General features: G+C 42.7%; 1 protein-coding gene and 1 long non-coding RNA gene across 3 annotated transcripts in view; one reads left to right on the forward strand and one right to left on the reverse strand.

Annotated features, from left to right (window-relative positions):
• Window positions 1–22,526, forward strand: part of ZCCHC24 (zinc finger CCHC-type containing 24) — a 110,801-nt gene that overhangs the window by 65,712 nt on the left and 22,563 nt on the right. The window lies entirely within an intron of this gene.
• LOC137859450 (uncharacterized) overlaps window positions 1–22,526 on the reverse strand; it is a 95,289-nt gene that overhangs the window by 47,158 nt on the left and 25,605 nt on the right. The window lies entirely within an intron of this gene.

Below are 22,526 nucleotides of genomic sequence, written 5' to 3' on the forward strand. Positions count from 1 at the left end.
GCCACCAAAGGCTTGTCCTAGATCTCCTTCAAACCACCTTTTACATAGCATAAATGAAATGTTATTCTAAAATAGCAGCAAAAGCGCAGTCAGTTTTTACAGTAAGGAAAAAAATCTGCCTGGAAAAAAATACACCAGGCTTGATTCAAAACTTGCTCACTCGCTGGAGTGCCAGGTTGGCAGCTGTTGAAAGTGCAATGGGATTGAAAGGTTTCCACATTGCCGCTAAGCTCTAGCGCAGCGTGTTAGATATTCATCCTCGCTTGGCAAAGAGCAGCAGCCCCAAGCGTACTAATTTCTGTCAAGCTTTCAAAACTCTTATTCAGGTGCCTAAAAAAGTGGAAGGTACGAATAACTTGGTAACATACCCCTCAATGAGAACCTAGAAGACAGTCACAATTGCAGGGGATTGCAGCAAATGTCCTTCCTTACACTTCAGCTCTTCTGTTGCGTGTAAAAGGGGAATGCTGGCAGCTAGATTCACAGCCACTATCAATCCACCAAGACGCATCTATCCATCTATAGATATTTAGACAACCTAAGGATGAGTCCTCAGAGATCTTCACCCAGTCTGGTGTCATGTAAAGAAATAGGAAAAATCATCACACATTAAAAATTCTTTTAAACCTTGCTCATTTTATCTTGTCCTCCAGTACACTTTAAAGTTTGTGTGCAGACTAAGAACTACTTCCAGTTACGCCCCTCTTCAATTCAAGTCTGCTGAGACAAAGAACATGAAGGAGGCAAAGTACACTCAGCAACTGATGAGGTCTCTCTGCAAGGCTACAAGTCTTCCTCTATGCTTCCGCAAAAAATAAAATCTTAAGAATAATTAAATAGATGTAGTGCATTAATATGAGTTACGTTTTCGCATTCAAAGCATTTTTTTATGTTTTACTTTGTTTACATCACATTAAACCAGAATGACTACAAATTGTGAGGTTAAAGTATTGAAGTTCTCATTTGACAGCAAGTCGTTTTGATTCTATCTGCATCGTTCAAGTTAGAAGGCAAAGCATGGGGAACATAAGGATTTTAGCTCAGCATTTGGCAGTCTCATTGTTCACCATCTCCACCCAAAACAAGAAATACGCACAGGTTAGTCACTCATGATTTTTTCAGCAGAACTGAGTTATGAGCTACCACTGGCACGTGGTGAGTGCATCACAGAACCGCTGTTCGTTCTCACTTGTGCCAGCTGTACTCTGTGCTACCAGTACTCCCACACCATACTGCAGAGAGGCAGGGCCCGAAAGGAGTGTGGAAAAGGTACCACAACTCTGGCAAAGGGCACCCCTGGGTGACAAGTGGCTGGCGGAGGGCTGAGCATCCTGAGGCAGCACCAGTTGCTGCTTAGCTGCTTGTTGTCCACCCCCTGGCAGCCACTGCTGACCCTGCCACGCTGGATGCTTCTGCCTGGCCCAGCACAGCAGCTCTGGCATGTACACGTGGGGACAAAATGAAGCATTTCAGTGACAAAAATAAACACCATCAGTTACAACAACAACAAAGTTCTGACTCCAAAGAAGATGATACTGTTAGATGGGTAGCACTAGAGCAACAAAAAGTTAGGGTGTAAGGCGTGATGTATGACATCTCAACACAGGATGCCCTGACCGATTGCTGATAAGAGGCACCATTCAAGACACGACTCAGATACTAGGTAATCCAACCTTAATTCTTTACAATCTGTGGAGAGAGAGAAGTAGGCTTGCAGCTCATTTACTGCATTTTACTTGGGAGTGAGGAACGAGGTTAGCTGGAGAATAACTGGGATCATTTTGTTTTCAAACAGAGTTCACATTTTATTACTTCAAGGAGGATAAGGTGAAGGCTGATGCTGTACCTCACTGACCAGTGTGCAAGAGAGGCCGTCCTGTTCTAGCATGCAGCGTGGTCTGATCTGATTGTGGAGCTGGAAAGCACCACAGCTCTTGGACAAAATAAGACAGTTAATGTTTTTAGCATGTAATTCAACAGATAGACACGTCAACTTATCCATCGTGTGCCTCTCAGCTTGTTTGTGAACGGACTTAACCAGCATGTGCGTCGATGTTTCTGTTAGCACAGCCCTTTACTGGTCTGACTCACTAAGTGACTGGGCTCATATAAGTCAATGCACAAGCATACCCCTGGCATTTGCTGAAGTATCTGTCATGTTGGGAGTCCTGTTTTATAGTATCTGCTGAGAAATCATATTCTCAAGCCCTTTTTGATTTCAGTGCCGTCAGGATTCAGCTCCACTGTGTTATTGTTAATGCATGCAGCAAGAAAAAGAAAATAAATTCTCTTTGCTGTAGGAATTATGGAAAGAAATGCAGTGGGTTCTGTTATAGAGACTTAATTCCTTTAAACACTAGAATCTATAAAACACACTAGGAACAAACCACTACTCCTCTCTGAACACCACATTTTTATCAGCCTTACACCCAAAGACTAACAAATCACAAAGGAAAGCGCTGTGGGCTCTGTTTCAGTGTGTCCAGGAAACAGGAAGCAGAAAAAGGAAACGCACGGTGTCATTTTATCACAGCTTAGGCCCAGAACACCAAGTCTCAGTATCTTTGGTTTTTGTAAGAGGCTCTTTCAAGAGACCACATAAGCAGAGGACGGCAGTACCCGCGAGCTGAGACCTGGCAGCGGCCTTTGCCTCAGGTTTTCAGCATTCTGAACAATGATTTGGGTGGATTTTTACACTTGGCAGTCAATCTAGAATCAGGCTTTTAGACTGTTTGAAGGCTATTCTTTGTGGAGGCCTGATTTCGCTAAGGTTTTATTCTAACGAATTAATCTTTACAGAAAGCCTCCTCTAGAGGATCTTTTTCCTGCAAGAGGCCCCCTCCCATGCATCTCCTTTCAGGGGATGTGAATACTGCAGTGAGGCCATGGCTGTAGCAGATACCGCAGAGGTCCTTCATTAAAACAAAAGAAAAGGCACAACCTGATATTTCCAAACTGGGACCAGGACAGCTATCTCATCCACAACCTTTTGAAGGCAAGAGGAACTTTTTCCTTGATTTCCACAGCCCTTGCCCAACCACAAGAGGATGCACACACGTAGGTGTGATGTAAAACTTGCTCTGACTCAGAACACTTGCAGCCAGGCTTGATGAGGACACAGGTCTCCTAACACCGGCTCTCCCCCCTGCAAGACATGTCCTATTCTTAGAGCTCATCCTTCTAGGAGTTGAGAATTAATGACCAGGAGGGCTCTTTTCATAATTTGCGTTCCCTTGGTCTTCTCTGCTTTCTGGCTTTGCTAATGAAAGTGCCTCCTGCTCTCCCAGTCTTGCTCCCCTTCCCTGATTTCAATGGTTCAGATGTTTGGAAAAGCTTTGTAGAGTTCTGCAAACTTCTGACAGCCATGCCAAAGCAAACTTGAACTCACAGCCTTCTGAGGCTTTCCCATCACTGCTGACACTCTCTTGGTGATGTGCCTGCTCTGAAGTTCTTGCTGGGGTTTTCTGACCATTTTTGCACATCCACTGTGTTACAGCTAAATGAGCTGAGGATGCCAAGGGAGAAAAAAGAAATCTGCATTGCTTTCGCTTGGTTGGTTGCGTTACAGAGCTGTTTACGTACAAAAAGACTGAGAAAGAGAGAGGGCAGAAAGAGAAAGAAGTGCATGCATGTGGATTTGAGAGAGCAGAGGAATTATAAATGAAGGTGATCTTAGTGAAAAGAAGTCCTGTCTCTTTAAAAATAAAATGAAAAAATATCCTCAATGTTTTCTTTGGTCTTTTTCATTCTTTGGCAGCATCCCAAAGATTTCACTGTCCTTGTCTCCAGCATCTGGAAACCATCAGGGTAAACAATAGAGTGCTAGGAACTGGAACCCCTGCCTCAGCTCCCGTGGGACTTTGCTCTGGAGAACATGAGAACACAAACCATTGGACACCATGTGGTCAATTACTTCAAACTAACAAATCTGTGTGCCTTCCTATTTTCTGTTTTCCTTGGCACCACATGACCCTTTCACAATGGAACCCAGCTGTTGAAAAAGCCAGACATTTTCTTTTTTAACCTCTTGCTTACTTTCGTGCTTGCTTTCCACAGCAACCTTAGGGCTGGCATGTGCCCTAGGTAGAAGTGTCCCACTTATTAAACCCCTGGCTGGCTGTAATGTTTGCCTGTATTAGTCAGCAGAGAGCCTTGAGAGTATTAACTTAATGGGATCATGCTGTAACAAGGGCTCCACAGGTGGTCCTGCATTTTCTGGGTTTCCTGGCTTTGCATGCCTGCACTTCGAGCAGATAGAACAGGACAACTTTATAGCCTGCCTGTTTTCTGCAATCAACCATTGCACGTGTGATTATGACCTACTTTTTAAAGATTTGTTACTAGTGCAGGTGCTGTATTGGCAATTGCTAAGAACTAAAGTAATCTTAAAACTGAGGACTGTTGAGGGGCCTGCTCCCTTCAGTGCTGTGAAACAAACTTCGGTCTGGATTAACCATGCCAGTTCCAGCACTGACTGTGGTGCTCATGGGGGCTGTCATAAAATCCACATTTTATTTCAAAAGACAATTTCTGATCTGTGTGAAACAGCCTAGTATTACTGACTGCATACAAGCCAAGACTTCTACACTACATCTAGGTTCATCCTCTTCCTCTATTTTACTTCCATTAGCTTACTCCAATGAGTAGGGATGCTGAACAATATTGCTGAGAGAGTTTTAGGGCTTCATCTTTACATCAACTTCGAAGTTGCTGAGCACTGTTAGCACACATTGAAGATATGAAAGAAATGTCCCAAACTGAAGTAAAACAACTGATGCATTTCACATACAAATAATGATACATGTTCTTAGATGACCAATTTTATTTTCAGAAGAAAAGTAGGTTCATAAAAATATAATGCTACAGCTTGAAGACAGGTATACCAGGGAAGTGCAAGGCAGGTTGGTCTCTGCAGCTAACAGTGCTACCAGAAAAGTGCCACTACAAGGGTTGTGGCACTCAACATCATCAGTTTTGACCTCAAACAGCTGATAGCTTATCTGCTGAGCAAAGACTGTCAATTCTATCAGTTTATAAGGACTCTGGAGTTGGCATTAGTATGGTCAAGAGACTTGTTCAGGGTGACTAGGCTCACAGTGCTGGCTGTTTTGACCCACCCCGGTGTGAAGGGGCTGTCCCCACAAGCTGATGGGCAGTGTTCTAGAGGAAGATCTTACTAGGTTAGGTTGTTCAGGCCCTCACATCTTCACTTTCCAGAGCACAAAGCACACTTAGTCATTTCCAGGATGCTATATAGAACTATACCTGCTTATTCTTACTATGATTGCAGAACTTATGGGAACTTGGGACCCTACCAATTTATTTCCATTTTTCAGAGAACAGTTGAGATTTTTTTCTTTGCCACCTTTGGATTTGTACAGAAGACGTTTTCATACACTCCAGTCATTGTGATGACTACACATTCAAATGCAATCCAGCTAATACAAACTAAATGTGAAAAAGTTATAGTATAATACGTGTGGTGTCCGCTCTGTGCTGCAGACACTGACCATAATCATGAAAGCTGGCAAGATCAAACTTAAAAGGCCAGCAAAAAGACCACTTGTGTAGGCTCAATAAGGGGAATGCTTTAAAATGTTACCTGTAAGCTTGTGAAAGGTTACGCTGTTGATCCCATGACTAATGAGCTGAGTATCTGCAATTGGTGGGATCCTGTTCCTACACTTGCAGTGAAGTGCAATGTGCTTATTGCAGACAACGTTATAGTTCTTTTAAGAGAGATGAGGATGAATCATTAAATGGGTTTGCTGGAGGGACTCCTACTGCAGGATCTAGGCTCTAAGCCATTCTGTGGCTGGTAGTAAAAATATTTTGTTAAAAATTCTGGATCTGGCCTATAGCTCTGCAGTAATATTAGGGAAGCTTCATCACCTTTTTTTTTTTTTTTTTTTTTTTTTTTTTTTTGCCAGAGGCTGCTGATCCCAAATGTCTGCAGAATTGATTAGGCTGATACTGAGAGGGCGGAAGAAGATGTGGGGAAGGGGAGGGTTAAGACAACGTAGTAGCAACTTACACAGCACAGTCCATACTTATAATATTTATCAAAGGATTGGTTAATTGTATGGTATAAATTCAAATCAACCTCCTGCTTCCCCGTGTGAACATCTTGAACAGCTTCTTGTCTGGCTGACATATTTGCAAAGGTTTAGATAAAAATACAGTTCTCTGAAGGAATATTTTGCCAGTGGCAAGAAACCTTCGTCTTACAAGAGTGAAGGGAGTCTATTTAGCTAACCGAAGCAGTCCCAGCGCAGCCTGGATACAAGCCAGGACACAAATGAAATCACTGTAATGGCACTGATGGATGACCTCCTTCTGGCAAGGAGGAGGGAACACATCCATGCTCTTCATCCTGCACCTCTTTAGCATCTGACACTACTGGCCATGAGATACAGCTGTTGCACCAAAAAAAAAAAAAAGTAGCAGATGACCAGTGATGTGTTAAAATGGCTTCAGTCTTCGTCAACAGGAACAGCATTTCCAATAGCTCTACCTCTTCTGTCTCATTTTTGCAGCTTCCCACAAGAATCAGTTTTCCCTCTGGTCTCGTACTGTATGTGCGCGGTTACATTTACTAGGTTGGACAGTTGCGTTTAGGTGTCGCAGTATGTATATGTGACACATGGCACTAGCTAGTTTTCACTGCCTGCAGCTGTATCGCTGCTGCACAGAGAGCCCACGTTCAGTTGGGTGAACTGAATCCGTGGATGAAAACCAGCTGCCTCAAGTTGAACTAGAGCACGCGCTGATGCTGGCAACCAGAAAAGAGAGTTTTGGGAAATGTTTTAGGACTAGCGCAATCCCAACATTCGTCAAATTTAGTCACTCTTCTAGGCCTATTATAGCATCGCTCCCTGAGACTAACTTGTCATAATTGTTAAGCAATGTTTTTCTTTCCAAACACTGCGGGCTAGCCCCTCTTTGCAAAAGATCATGTAGCCATCTTCACTCATAACTTCCTCACCTCTTTCTTCATATTCATGAAGATGAGGTATACAGTACAATACTGTACACCTGAATAAAATGTCTAGATGTTTTAGAAAGCTCAGGATATTCAAGAGCGGCACAACTTATGCCCTAGCAATTCAAGAGTCATCTCATCTTCTAACCCCCTCCCACAAAACCGAAGTACAGGATGGATCACGTGCCAAGATCCTACAGATGTTACAAATGTGTTCACTGAGTTCATGGAGTATTCTAAACATCTGTGACTATCTGCTCCATCAAATCCTCACCTTCAAGTTGATTCATGAACTGAGCCATATTACCTAACGGTACCTACACTTCTGCTATGAGGATCCCCAACCATCTCACTAGCACTTGTCCCGGAGGGTAAAAACTGGTTTTAATAGGGTATAATAGATATATATCTGCTTCTTAACTTTAGAAATAAGGGTACTCTGGAATTAAGGATTACCACAAACATCACTGAGGACTAGGTATGCACATTTTGAGCTCGTCTCCAAGTAAATACGTAGCAATGTACATATATACACAATAGATTTAAAAATGAAAAATCCTCTTTAAAACAAGGTTTTCACTAAGGAAGGGTGGGAGAGATTGCCAAATGATGATAGGTCACATCATACTGTATGGAAGTGGTTTGGTCCTAATGCTGGGAAAACAGACAGTAGGATATTTTCTTCTATCCTTCTGTACATCTATAGAATGTGTATTTTCTTGCTGGTTTTGAAGCAAAACACTTGAGCTTCTGCGGTCTTTTTACATGTATTATTAATACGATGAATAAGGGTTAGTGATGGTCTTTGCTCCCTCTTTTTCCATCAGTCAGGAACACTTGTGTTTTCAGTCAAGTCTGGGAAAATGATTGCTACTGATGTTGTAAGAGATAAAAAAGGCAGAATTTCAAGTTCTCAGCAGGTTATTATTATGAACAAAGCTATCATCTATACTCATTTTAGGTTTGAAATTCAGAAGAACCCAAAGCCAATGTGCAATATTTTCCTGTCTACTACAATTACTACCCTCAGCTGGGATCTTCTGCTCAATGCCAAATGGAACTGGTAAATCATTAATTGAAAACAGTTTACTGGTGCAATTTTGTGTTCAAAAATAATTTGCAAGTCATATAGTTGGATTTCTGAGACTTTTTCATTAATTGCTACAGTTTGTGTGTCTGTTTCTACAATAGGTTTTAATAAATAGGTTTGTAAGCTGCATTTCCTGCAACTACTTACAGTACAGTCCTACATATCACCACTTATGACAGATCACATAGACTATAAAGTTATACTTCTGCCTCATGGGGCTGAGTTATTACTAACCACCGAGCCCCACAGAGAGAAGTCTGTTTGTCATAATGAGACTAAAAGGAGCAAGCAGTCAGGGTGGAGGACAGTGTTGAGGGGGAAGATAAGTAATTAAAAAAAAAAACACACCACACTTTACGTGTAGATGACAACACTTTTTCTGCAGAGAAGAATGACCTAAAGACCTTACACTTTATTTTTAATTGTTTTCTTTTGAAACCTTTAAAATTTAAGATCCAGAAAAAAGGAGAAAAAATAAGGAAGAGCATGAAATTCAAAGCAGGAAAAAGAAAAAAGAGGAAAGAATTTGTTAATTAATTACTAACAAGCATGGACCATCTGATGGCCATTCCGCCTCATTTACTCTTCTGTTTTCTGGAAGAGAGCTGATTTCAGACAACTGATCAAGAAGGATGAACACGTAGGCAAGGCTGAAAGCACTGATAGTATTACTTTTTGTTTCCACTGAGACGAGAAGGGGCACCAAAGTCATACCTGCCTTTAATGCCAATCAGCACTTTGGATACCTGTTTCTCCCTCAGATGTTAAACTCTAACTTTATCTCTATTTGACCTAATTTCCACACTCTACAGTAAGTGTACTTTGTGTATCTATCCACTGACAATGCGGTGTGCAATGCAGACATCCAGAATATTCTCTTCAAAATCAGGTACAACACATGCTGCGATTTCTGCTACGAAAGAACCAAACAATGGGGTTGGGGAAATTGTACGTAATATGAAAGAAAACTGTGTTTGGGTTATTGCTTCTGTAATTGGGAACCAGAATGGGTAGGGATTTAGGGCCTTGGTTTAGATGGTGGTACGTCAGTGACCTTTGCTTATCTCTGGCTCAGCTAGCATCTGGGCTGATTTGTTTTCTGAAACATGTTTACCTGACTAAGCACTTGGATTAGGGAAAGCAAATGCGCAACAGTGCAGATGCTGCTGAGGGAAGTTCATCTTCACACTGGCCAAAAGGGTAACAGGCCCTTTCCTCCTATTAGATACCTTGCTGTGGTACTGCGTGGTCTGGGAACTTCAGGGACACCATAGGGTGTCGGTGTGCCTGGGGTGTTTAATTCTGTCTGCAAACTCTATCTTGTTTTCAGTAAAATGATCTGTTCAGCTCTTTCTATTTAAGGGAATGAGTATATCCTTTGCTTGTGGGGATATTTACCTCTACCCAAATGGCATGAAGAAAATTACCATATTCAAATGAATACAAAACGCTGTGTTGCAAGGATTTTATTTATATGAGTAAACAGGTTTGCGAATAGTTACTCTATTTCCTGGACAGAAGAAAAAAATCTCCACCCTTTATTTATATGCCCTTATTCTGGCAAGGTCCAGCTCTTGCCTTTTGCCCTTCCTTTCCCCCAGTGCAAACAGCAAGTGCCCTGAGGGCCGCTCTGTCCCTCCCCGCCCAGCCCCGCTCCGCCAGCTGTTCCTGCGCACAGAACAGGCTCTGCAGGCTGCAGTCCAGGCCATCTCCAGCACTCCTTCCTAGAGGGATGTTTGGAAGTGCTCTTAGAAAAGCTCTTGCTGCCAGTCAGGAGCCTCACGTGCAATTTTACTCCTGCTCTTCGTTAATCCATAGCACTGGTGACCAGGAGACATGCCTTTTTTCTTTTGGTTAAACAGTTGTACCGTAACCCACTTTAGCTAAGCAAATTGCTTGAGAGAGGGGAATGCAAATCCTAAATTGGCCCCACACGCTTCAGCGGGCTCTTGCTAAGTTGTGGCTGAAAGCAATTTCTTCTGCAAGTTTACAAAACTGACTTTGCTGTAACAGGGCTGCCTTAAGTTTCCAGCACAGTTCTCCTTATACAGTGTTGAATGTATCCTTCAAAGTCCCAACACAGTTTCCAGTGAATACGAGTGGGGATATCATTTTCCAAAGAAACACCCTATGCACAGAGCTGCAAAGCTGTATACATGTTAGCTGGGACAGACCACCCAGCTTTCCAACAGCACTCGAGGTCTGCCATGGCTCACAGCAGCTGCCTGAGCAGAACCCACACACCTCCGCGTCCCAAGCACTGCACCTCTCGGTGCCCAGGCTGCGGGGCAGCAGCACCACAGCAGCAGGGCCTTATCCCTCCTGCACATCGCGGGTGTACCCAGAGCAGTGACAGGTCACCCCTTGAAAATCCCAGCTAATCATTTCAAATGCCGTCTTGATCAAAGCTCTGCTAAACATTCGTCCACCTACACGCTGAGATGGCTGCAAGTAGTTGAAACAGACACGTGCGAGTTGTGGCACTAGAAGCAATTCAGTTGTTTGCAGGCACCGTGAAACAAGGCAGTTCAGTTTCAAACTGGAGATCAAACGAAGGGAGAAAACATTTTTGCAGCTGTTCTCCTGCCCTGGAATTTGTTGTGCATATCTCCCTTTTTGGAACATTTATTTGTTTCACGGTGCCTTCAAAAACATATTGTCATCAGAAGCTCCTTGCCAAGTACCTCTCCAAGCTGGTTGTTCACTGCTGCCCCTCTCCCAAGTAAAACAGCGCAGTCCTGAAACACTTCTCAGAGTCCTTGACTGCGAGTTACATGCTCACTTTTTCAGGCCAACCTGTGAGGTAATCAGCTGATCTCGATTTCCTCTATATGAAGCAATGAAACATCTGTTTCATAAGGAGAACTGAAAGATAGTCTTTGTGTGGTTGCAGCCTTCTGGCATCAAAGCTTTTTTTTTTTTTTTTTTTTTTTAAAGGAACTCCTCTGGTTTGACAGATTTAGTCATAATAGATCACTGAACTGGCAATAATGGTAGGGTGTAATAGATATAAACTAATTGGGGAACAATCCTAACAGACACTCATTTTCAGGTATGTTTGGCTAAGTTTTTTTGTGTTTCCTATTTATAGGAAATAAACATCTTAAGCTTTACAGGTTTATATAATAGATTGAGAAGTTAAGTAAACTGGATAAAACCTGAGAAAAACAGCAGAAAGGCATCATAAAAACCTGAGATACAGTTTAGGATTAAGGCACTTCACTGTGGATGCTTTAGAGGAGCAAAGAATCTGGATTCCCATGCTACGACATATGCAGATAAGATGGAGACAGCCTTTCCTGTTTATATCCTGATTTCATGCTCAGAACAATGTCCTTAAAAAGAAGCGGGTGATGGGCAATCTCCAAGATGATTTTTTGCACATTTCCCCAAATGCATCCTGGCAACCCAAAGGGGGATAAAATGGAGCGTGTTGCCCACAGGCTAGTCTGACAGCTGTAGCATCTTGTCGTACAACGAAAACACTCCCCGCAGCCATCAGAAGACATTAACAGTGACACGCTTGACACGTTTCCTCCTTTTATTTTCAAGAAGGAACTGGAATTGCTTAGAATACGGTTCCTCCTCCAAGCTTGGCTATGTCAGCCTTTAATAAGGGATCACCTGAGCCACAATCCCACCATCTGAGTCCTCTCTGTCTGTTCTAAAAATTCAGTATGAAGCTTATTGACCTAAAGCTTCTCTCATGACCCACCTAGCAATAACGTTATATTGAATTGAACTGTGCCTTTCACCACTTTAAGGAACACTCCCTATCTTTGCTGGGTGAATAGTATACATCGCGCTAAGTGCAGATAACACATACTCTTCCTGCTAGCATTTGTGCGTGAAAGCTAAACACATGAAAACCTATTTCTATATCCTTTTCTTATTACTGCTATTAACCTCTTATTTACAGTAATTATGAATTATGATAAAATTGTTTCAGCTTCTCAAAGCTGATTCAAATCCTACCGTGATTAGCACAGCCTTGCATTTGAAAGCTATTAGGAGCAGCTTCTCTTCCTGAGGACTGTAGACACTGAGCATACCCAAGTATTATTTTTAAATAAAAAAAGCCTTGCTGTGAAGAGTTTGCAAAATGCAAAGCACAGACTGATACTGCTCCCAATCCCAGAGGCAGATGCATTTCAATACCAGGAGATACACTCTGCATAATTTGCTGAGTGCTTTGGAATGGGAGTGAGTGGGAAATAGCCCAGAGTATGTTATTAATGGCCCACAAAACGGATTTAGCTTTCCACTCAAACACACCAGCCTCTGCAGTAAGGTATGACAATGCTTTAACACAGCCTCATTTTCTATTTAAAACAGAAAGATAAGATTATCTGAAATTCTTATACCTTGCCAGATCCCCACTGTAGCCATCTTCATAATGCAAACAGCCCAGGGTTAGCACCTTTGTGTACCATGCTGCACAGGGAGATTTCCAAGTGAGCTCAGTGCTCACACTCAGCTTGTAGGTAATATAATATTTATTGAAAATAAACCCAACAGTTTTCTGCAGTGCAGTTCTCTTGAAAGTGCAGTGCTATCCTTTGCTACCTATTGATATTCAACAAGTGCAAGAAGAACCAATGCTGTTTGCAAAAAGACTGCTGACTTAAGCGAAGTGTCAAAATGCCTTGCTTAGGCTTTTTGTTTCCAGTGGAATTTCTACTTTCTCAGCATCCAGCAGCACTTACTAGGATGTTCAAGGAAGAACAGACTTTCCTTAGTTTATCTTGATACCTCTTACCAGTACTGTAGATAGAGCTCAAGTTGTCCCTTGCTACCAGTAAGGGCCTTATATTGCTGGATGCTGGACAGGAGATACAGGTCTCTCATATTAGAATAACTGCACGTGCATATAAATTCGCATGAAGGTAAAGTTTATTTCTTACAGGTTTAATTTTACAAAGCACAAGCAATCACAGCTGAACAGCAGAGCTCTATGATTACTAAAGATGCAGCTCTCTTGGAAGAGAGGCCCTTTGTTGCTCATCAGCTGTCCTAAAAAATAAAACCTGAGCTTGCCCCATGACCCCAGCTGAAGACACGGCCAGCGCAAGGCAGCCCCCGTCTCCCACCCAGTCAAGCCTCAAGACAAATGGCAGCTCCAGAGGAGTTCAGAGTTTGACAGAAGAACTTTTTCTTTCCCCTTGAAGGGTTTTTCCTGAGGCCCTTCGCCTGTCTCCTGGCGAAATGAATGCTCTCATTGTTCCCATCAACTTGACAAATACCAGCGTTGCAGAGTAACGATGACATTTCTGCTGTGGTATTAGGGTTGAGAAAGGGGATTATTCTGGCCAGGGCTGGCCGGGAGACAGCGCAGAAAGGGAGGCTGCGTGACGAGATGACTCGCGCTGCGACAAGGAGGCCCTTGAAGGCGGCGGAGGGAGCCGAACACAGGAGCCGTGTGCGCGGGGACGTGCGTGCGGGCGCGGGCGGCCTGCCCGGCCGAGGCCTCTCCTTGGCACACCTGTCGGCCCGCCGCTTCCTCCCGAGCCCTCGGGCACAAAGGCGCAGCTGCGCTGGGCACCCAGCTCGGCCCGAGGGAGCGGAAAGGGGCAGCGGCCTCCGCTTTTGTTGCCTGTCAAAATCGGGGGTTTGTGTCGAGTCTGCGGAGGATAATGGGCCTCTCATGGCTAGCCACACACTGAACGGAACGTCCCACTGGAAGGCACGGCGTGGATAAAATTAACCGGGCCTTGGAAGGACTGGGAAAAATAAATAAATCAAGGGGCTAGAAAACACCCGCTGCTGTGCCAGCCTCCATGCGAGAGCCCGAATCTGTGGCTTACCAAAACAACACAGCCTTTACGGCACTCCTTGACCAGGGAAGAAAACATCCTTAGACTCAGAAACCTTACAGTACGACAGGTGTGATGCACTTGTTTCTATTCATCTGCTCTTCTGTCATTCCATACAGATTTTTTTTCCTTATGCCATTAACTGCTGAAATATTCCCATGTAACAGAGTTTTCATCTTACTATGAACAACAAATCGAGCACTCCTAATAAGGTTTCTCAATGCTTTGGGATTTTTCTTCCCCTCCAAGATCAAGGCTAACTCACTCCTACTGCACCTCTACAAGCAGCAGGCACCAAAGACTGCATCGCTCTAAGGAAAGAGCATCAGGGTAAAATGAGGAGGAAAATGCAGCAGAAGGGATAAACAACTGCGTGCTTCCCTTCCCCACCTCTTCATCCCACCTCTCCAATGGCCTTCTGAAGCCAACACTATGGCAAGCGTTTCACACCAGATTCCTCTTGCACAATACCCTTTCAAAAGTTAATAGTTTTTTAGACTTGAGCAAACAATAGAGAGAGACAGCAGCTAGTACAGACATTTTGCAGTGGCCTGTTCACTGTCTGTGTTGTGAAGACTGCCTTAGACTTTAGAAAAGTTGAAGATGGCCTTGGTCACAGACATGTTTCCGAGAAAGTACTGATCACAGCACAAAGCCTTGTCTTGCCTTCTGTGCCCTACAGCCCCTTGGTGGATCCCCTGCTCTCATACGGTTTCTATTAGAACATGTATTCATCCTTTCTATTGTTTGATAATGAGCTTTTCACTTCACTTGCCTGTGGGTATTAAAACCGCCTGCTAGGACAAAAGTTGAATTATATTCTGAACAGGGCAATGTGGAGAACATTTATAATTAGAACTAGCACCTTAGAAAAAAATGCTCCTAGAACGTGTGCAGAAGCTGAACACTGCAGCTGTCCCTCACACGTGCTTTTTGGAGCATCATGTTCTTTAGTAAAAGAGATACCTAATGTGTTGTTTTTTTTTTCTTGAATAATCTTTGTTTTTATTGAGGTTTGGTTCAGAATTGTGAAGGATGAGAAGCCCGTGAAGGTTAGGATTGTCAAACCCTGGAACTTGCAGGAACTCCAGCCCACAGTCGCTCCTTTACGCTTGGGATGTTCTCAGAACGTGTTATGATTTCAGGATGACTCAAATTGCTATGGTGAAGACATTTGCTTTGATCAGAGTGCTACCTTTCCTTTTGACTTCTGCTAATCTAATTAGCTAAAGGCACTGCTGAACCACAGCAGTGAATCTAAAGGGACGGAGAAGATGGATCAGGAGTAACAGGGCCACACCAAACCCAGTCTCTTCCAAAGATGTCACTCAGTGCACCGTTAGCAGCAGGCCAGCTGCAGCAGAGCCTGTGCCAGTGAAGTGTACTTCCCCACGCTAATGCACTCTGAATTGGTCAGAATAAAAAAATACAGAGAAGCCCTACTGGGCTCAGGACTACGCACAGGCAAGAAGTAGTTTTTAAATAAGACTGTGCAACAAATACAGGGGCAAAGTTTCCAAATCTCATTCTTTTCAGCGCCATCTCCTTTAAATAAGGGCGATACAAGGACACAAAAGTGTCCCTGACAACTGTTTTTTCTTCTGTGAACCATAATAACTAACCAGTTATTTTTTGTTCTAAAGCTGGGCAGACCCACTCTAAAACAGAGGTACAGGCAAAGAGATAAGCTCTCAAATAAGGTGTCTTACACTGATGGCATAAGAATGTCAGATAGGTGCATTTTGGACACCAGTGTTCGATAACAACAATAACTACTTGATTCTTGTCTAATGCACAGCAATGGAAGCTGAAATCATCTGTGCATGCCTAGTGAAATGACTTGTGCTGCTTTTTACCAGCTTTACCTCTGATGCATGTGACTTGCACAGCAAAAGAGCAGCCATGCAGAGACTGACACCACAGCTCTCAGGCCACTTCTGAGGAGAAAGTGTAATTATTCTTTAAGGCCCATGTACCTCCCAAGCCATCTCCTGGTGCTGCTTAGGGTCAGTGGATGTCAAAAAATATTGAAGTACCAGCTGACCTCAGGCTACTGCCCTGTTTTGGGTCAGCTGCCCAGTAGCCAGCTGCTAACAGCAAGTCTGGGGTACTGCCAATGTCAGAGCAGGCCAGCAAGAGACTCCTGCGGTGACAGCTACTTCTCTGTACTCCGACAGGAAAGCAGTGACTTTCAGGAAGTGAGATTTTAGGTACCCGTGATAAGGAAATGCTGTGTGTGAGTGTCTGACAATAAAATGTTTAAATATAGGAAATGCTGTCTGGGGCCACTGTACAAATGCAAGGCTGCAAAAGGTTGAACAGTTTTGCTTTTCAAAGAAGGAATAGGCCAAGTGCTAGTGAATAAAAAGTAAAGTAGACATCACCATAATGTGCTTGTATTAAAGGATATGGGCATGAAAATCCCATCAGTTTCCATTTTCTTTCACTATCCTGACTAGATTCTGATCAAAACAGAGTTTCGCTTTGAATTTTTTTTTGTATTATTATTATTTTTAACAGCAGTGATTACTTGAATCTCAACAGTCTTGGAACACAGTTGGAACTACGTTCAGCATTCTCACTCTTAATTATGATCCATCCTTCCTCTCTTTCAGGGTTTGTCATATTTCTGCATCTGACCAAGTAAAACATTGTAGAGGGAACTGATTGTCCCCAATTTCTTTTCATAAGAGTTCTCCTAAAATGCTCCAAGCCCTTGTAACACTATAAACATCAAACAGAACCATCACAGAATGCTTAATAATGTTTGGCAGCCGCCGATGATGTTTGGTAGTGGGACACAGGTGAAGTTTTTAGATGATTCAAGCTAGCTTTGCATATAAGGGAAAAAACAGTGAAGGATCACAGTGTAGAACACAAATACAACTGCCGGAACAGGATGGACTAGGAAGGAAGGGAAGGGTGGAAGAAATTAGAGGTGCAGATTTGTACTGTATCATTACAGACCTCACACCAAAGCATGTTGTTCTTTGGGCCATCTAAAGTGTAGGTGTATATGCCTGTAAGTTTCCACTGCAAACCAACTGATGGTTAAAACAGTGAAACTTTTCTGATTCGCTTCAGTTATGACGATAAAAACCTTCTCAGTCATAAGAGACAGAGACTATAGCGGAAGAAAACTCCAACAGGGAGTTTCTCCCAAGCACCTGCACAGGAGTCCAAGGCAAATGAGCAAGTGGGACTCCCTCAAGTGATGTCATGCACATCAACTACCTCAGACAGCTGGGACTGGAGAGCTTTTCGTGAGGTGCAGAGGCTTTCACATGGCCACTGCAGGCAGAGGGTTGGGTTTCTAAGATTTTCTTCTATGCATCATGCCTGTGTAATCTGGCAGAATATTTCTGGAGGATAGACACTGCAACCAGAAAAGCCTCTCTCACTTTATTAAGCATAATAAACATTTATGCAGTTTAGGTATCAGCAGCTGAAGTCATGTTTCACATTGGGGCATGCATAGCACGTCTTTTTCCAGGCTCAGAAAGCATGCTGTAATTTGAAGCAGGCTGACTGACTCAATCGGTGTTTTTGCATGTCATCTCGGGGATGACAGCAAGGGGGTGGGGAGGTGGAGGGAAGGAGACTGAGGTGGAGAAAGGGAGGGTGGTTGCTCATCTGGTCTTTATTTCCTTTCCCTGTTTCTTAATATTTCAAGCAAAGGGCCCATTCCAGCTAGAAGCAATGACACTCCTGCTATGGTATTTCATCGCAGAGGACAGGCCACAGCCAGCCCAGCCTGCTCACGTCCCGGGAGCCTCAGCTGCACTGCTCTGGGTGGGGAGGTTAGGTGGGGTGCGGGCAGCCGTCCTGTTGGTTTTGGTGCAGTGGAAAGGTTTCTAACAAGTGCCCAAGATCTGTCCTTTGTGTGACAAATTTCCTAGCTAGAAATCCTCGTAATAACTATGTGTATACTTGCCTCCCCTTCTGCCATGTAGTGTGTTTACTTTTTTAAATGACGCATCAGTGGAGATGTCACCAGCAGTTAGTAGAAAATGCCATTTCTGACTATGTTAACCAGGCTGGTTGTAGGGAAAATAAAACATATGAACAAGAAAACATCTGTTGAGCAGAGCCTTTAAAAAAAAAAAAAGAACTTGGCTCAAGACATGAGGTCAGGTTCACTGGTAACAGGCCTGTGGCAGTCCTTGCTCAAAACCCACAGTGAGACCAGCATAACTCAGATTTCTGCATACTGCTTACTTTGTAGTAACAAACAATCATACCCGCACCACGTAAAGTACGCTAGTACTGCCCATGCTACAGACGAAGCACTGAAGCACAGAGATCAAGTAACTCGTCTGCAAACTTACAGAGAGGCTGTAGTCAAGCCAGAAATGAAACCCAGGCTTGCGGGGGCCCAGGCCAGTACCTTAACCACAGGGACATGTTCTTTTCTTCATGGCTCCTACTCCCCTGCTGGATTTTTTCTTACTTCAGCTATACCCATTCTTATGTAGGGTGCAGGATATGCTATGGACCAGGTCCCATCCTTCAGGATTTGGTGGATAGTTAACAAGAGCCTGTCCCCTTCAGAGCAGTAGGAAGGAAGAAGGCAAAGTTCTAGAAACATCCTTTTCCACTGAGACTTGTCCTTAACATCTTAAAAATATCTCCTTTGCTTTCCAAGAGCTGTTCTCAAGAACTAAAACCTTTACAGGAGCAAAAGCATTTCTAAATCAGTCTAAAAGAACTGCATCATTTTTATGATTCATACATAACTGAAGGGAACTAGAAAAGACAAGAGTGTATCAGTCCAGAAGGTACAAACCACAGCAAAACAAGCAGCTTCCTGAGTGGCAAAACCATTCAGGTCTCATTTTATATTCCCTTGTGCAAATGCACTGACTTAAAATATTCTCTGCTTCTCCTTCTTCTCCCCACCCCGTGTATTCCCACGGTGCCATACACCCACCCCTGCGCAGCCTGGAGTGAGCAGAGCACTGGTCCCTCAGCCACTGTCAGAGTCCAGGATAGAGCCTGTTCAGAAAACTGAACAGGAACTTGATGTTCTTGTTTAAAAAAATATTTCTTAATTAAGGATATTAAAGTATGTCCTATCAGGTTGACCTTGCTGTGGGCTACAAACGTTTTAGAAGTACAGCAGGCAATGCTTTGAGATGATGCAATTTCATTTTGAAACTAGGCAAATAAATTCACGTTGGTTTTAGATATATGAACGATGGCAAAACTTCTAGCTGAAATAAAATCTTTCTTGTAATTGCATAATGTATTGTAACTAATGTAATCTGAGTCCTACAAACCATTTTGCCTCAGAGGAAAAAAGTAGCTGTCTCTCCTGACATCCCTGTAGGTCAGCCAATTGTTTCTCATGAACCAGCAGGAGTTGCAGTTCTCCAAGTTGAGGTTACCTCCTAAGATTGCTGTGGTATTGAAGTCCCTCCCAAAGTACCTCCAGCAAATGCAGCCCAGCAGATATACGACAGAGTAAAGCCACAACAGTACCAGATTTACAAAAGGATAAAGGCACCAAAATATGTGGATAGTCCAGCAACATTTTACAAAGCCACTGTAACAGCAGAGGAAACTACCTCCCATCAGCACCTACAGTCCTCTTAATTCTTAACACAGGTCCTGTCTCTGCTCCCTTGTGTAAATTCACACCAAAATTTCATCAAGCTGCACCCACTGTAAGATAAAGCTACAGTACTTCATGAAGAGTAAGTACTAAATATGTTTTCCAAGGAACTAAACTGGGGAGTTGTGAAGTCTGCAACTAAGGTTCTTATGCAGCTCTCACAAACAGTACAGATAATAGGGACAACACTATTATTCTGCGTGCAGCTTGGTGTGAAAACAGGCCTCAGATTCTCATCTGAAGTATGAAACAAAAAGTAATGCAAGATCTATGGTCACCACATCATGGGGAAAATACCCCGGTCCAGATCCTCTTTTGAGGATTTGCTTTGACCAGGTAGCAGCACACCAATCTAGCCTGAACCAAGTCTGCTCACACATTTTCTTTAGCTGGACACTTAATGAGGAGAGATACCATCAGAAGGATGATAAGATCTCTAACAGAGATCTTCAACTGCATATCAACATCATAATTCAGCCCAAATCTCTTCAGGCAGAGACTTTGCATATACACATCTCAGAACAGTGATGAAATGTAAGGCTTCCTCATTTTGAATAGGGCTTCAAAAGTACCCATCACAAAAAACAAAATTACTTCCAGCGACATCTGTCTTCCTACCTGCTTTGTCTCTGGAAGGGCCCCATAACCTGCGAGGAGAGGCAAGGGGGTACCAGATATACCCCGCTGCTCTTTAAAGGACAGAAGAGAGTCCTCAATGAGCATGTCAACTCATCACTAGAGCAGTGCTTCAGCTGTGCCATGTTAGCCCTAGGACAAATCTGAAGCCATCCAAGGTGGACCAATTAAAGAGGTCCTACAGCAACATGAATATGGGTCTTGAGCTCAGCTTGGAAGAGGTAAAGCCTGTTCATAGCAAGAGTGTGACCCTCACTGCTCCGAAACTCCAATTCCAACTATTGAACAGAATAGCAGCATATTTAATACAGTGTGCTTGCTGAGGAGAAGGGGAGGAAGGGAGAGGGGAGGAGAGTATTGCTATTCTATGTTTTCAAGCAACAGATGAAGAGGGACAAAAGAGTCCACACATCAGGGAACTATTAAAATGAATACATTCCTAGTTTCTTCATAATTAATTCAACATGGCCAATTTTGTATCAGAGAAGAGGAAAGAAAGATTTCAACCACTTCCTTTTATCTCAAGCTGTTTGGAAGAATATGATCTTGTAACATCGAAAAGAAGTGCCTCACTGCATCCCAGCAGGCGAGTGTAATTTTAACTCTTCCACATGCTTAATTTGATATGCAAATCCCTATTTTCTGTATGACATACAATACTTAAATTGTACAGCAGAGACCCAGGTTCATTTAGGCACTACCCATCCCCATTTTCTAGCCCCGGCTCCTTTTTTACTTCTTATTTCATTAATACATTGAAAACAGTTTTCACAGCACAATTCCCTAATATATTTTTTAGCATGTTTTCTTAGTTATACATATTAACTGTCAAAATGTGAACCAAATGTTGTTATCTTCATATGCAAAAGAGCCATTCTTACCCTGTTCTTAAAATTTTCAGTTCTGGGTTAGACTGAGTTATGCAATACTTTCAAAAGAAGATTCATTAAGCAGCTATTTATATGCTCAAGTAATTCCACTGTTTTCATGTCCTACGGGAACAAACATATTAAAATTGTGATTGTCTGCAAGTACGGATAGTTTGGGAGCTCTTTCACAGACATTCAACAAGCATCGAGTAGCACACACAGGTAGAATAAGTCCTTGAAGTGCAGTTAGCCGAGACAATTATTTGCAGTTTTCCCTCAATGGAAAACTAGGGTAGGGTTTGTAGAGCTCTGCAGCTCTGAATTTTTACCAAATGTATTGAACACTCATTTCCTGTTCCTCTTTATATAACACATGATATAAATGAATACGTAAGCATACTGTTTCAGATTCTAAAATGGAAAATTCATGTGAACATTTGGCAAAAAAAAGAGGTTTGTTAGAACTATGAATGCAATGGGAATTTCACTATTAAGACTCCACTAACAAGACTCATCTACACATAATATTTATGTGCAGTAACTATACACCCAAAGTTTCTTCTATGAAAGGATTTGACTGAAAGTATTGCGTTATTTGTGTATTAGTGCTCAGATACACTACAGAAGCTCCATCACCATACACTGTACCAAGTGATTTTACAACACTGCAAGGAAGGTGGAATAGGTGGGGAATTTCAAAACGACCTCACCACCCCACAGAAGGAGAGAGGAGGCAGAGTCTGATTATGTGACCTGAAATGGACACTATCGACTTCTCAGAGCATTCAGTATTCAGTCATTGACAGATCAGATAGTAACTAATTTTTGGCAATTCTGCAAGCATCATGCATAAGTGATTTAGCACAGAAAAGAGTATTATGCATCTTTGGCCCAAGGATGGTTCTAATGACGAGTCCGGCTAGGCGTTTTGCAACAGAAGAAAAGCCTTTGTCCACAAGTATGGCTAGGATTCTGAAAAATCTGCAAAACCAGATCTTGATTTAAATGTTATAATGTTTGCCAAAAGCAGCTTCTTGGATTTCTAGACTTTGATCAGCATGTCCATGACAACCATGCCTATTGCTTTAATCATCATCAGAAACCATGTGCGTGTTATTAGTAACAAATACTGCCAAATCTTACCCTTGGTTTACCATTGTGGGAACAAGATCAAAATTGCAGTTATCATATGGTATGTTGACAACTGATCTTTCAAAGCAACCAAGAGATACAAACTAAAATGACAAACATAAAATTGGTCTTCTGCCATCTCAGAATATACCTGTAAAAAGTTCATGAACAATGCTTAGCTGATATACTTCTCGGTGCTTCTGCAAGAGCAAGGCTTAGCAAATACAAAGGTTTGCAACAGCAGAAGTAGGACATTTGTTCAAGTGAAATAAAGACATTTTGGACTGTGCGCTACACAAACTTTCATCTTTTAAGGCTCTGTTCCTGGAGAACTGCATTTTTACTCTGAACACCGCCCTGCTAGAAAGACACTGATTGCATTGAACTACAT

This window comes from Anas acuta, chromosome 7 (genome assembly GCF_963932015.1).
Source record: "Anas acuta chromosome 7, bAnaAcu1.1, whole genome shotgun sequence".
In the NCBI taxonomy this organism is placed as follows: domain Eukaryota; kingdom Metazoa; phylum Chordata; class Aves; order Anseriformes; family Anatidae; genus Anas; species Anas acuta.